Genomic DNA, 460 nt, shown 5'->3' on the forward strand with positions numbered 1-460 from the left:
CCCTTCTGGTTTCCTCAGTGTGTATGCCCAGCAGTGGGGTTGCTGGATCATAAGGCAGTTCTATTTCCAGTTTTTTAAGGAATCTCCACACTGTTCTCCATAGTGGCTGTGCTAGTTTGCATTCCCACCAACAGTGGAAGAGGGTTCCCTTTTCTCCACACCCTCTCCAGCATTTATTATTTGTAGACTTTTGGATCGCAGCCATTCTGACTGGTGTGAAATGGTACCTCATAGTGGTTTTGATTTGCATTTCTCTGATAATGAGTGATAGTTGAGCATCTTTTCATGTGTTTGTTAGCCATCTGTATGTCTTCTTTGGAGAAATGTCTATTTAGTTCTTTGGCCCATTTTTTGATTGGGTCGTTTATTTTTCTGGAGTTGAGCTGTAGGAGTTGCTTGTATATTTTTGAGATTAGTTGTTTGTCGGTTGCTTCATTTGCTATTATTTTCTCCCTATTCT

At 40.7% G+C, this 460-nt stretch overlaps 1 protein-coding gene across 1 annotated transcript in view; it reads left to right on the forward strand.

The window, feature by feature from the left end:
• The window catches only part of LOC104984836 (polyribonucleotide nucleotidyltransferase 1, mitochondrial-like), a 10901-nt gene that overhangs the window by 7272 nt on the left and 3169 nt on the right, over nucleotides 1-460 (forward strand).

The sequence above is a fragment of the Bison bison genome, unplaced genomic scaffold (genome assembly GCF_000754665.1).
Source record: "Bison bison bison isolate TAMUID 2011002044 unplaced genomic scaffold, Bison_UMD1.0 scf7180017864035, whole genome shotgun sequence".
In the NCBI taxonomy this organism is placed as follows: domain Eukaryota; kingdom Metazoa; phylum Chordata; class Mammalia; order Artiodactyla; family Bovidae; genus Bison; species Bison bison.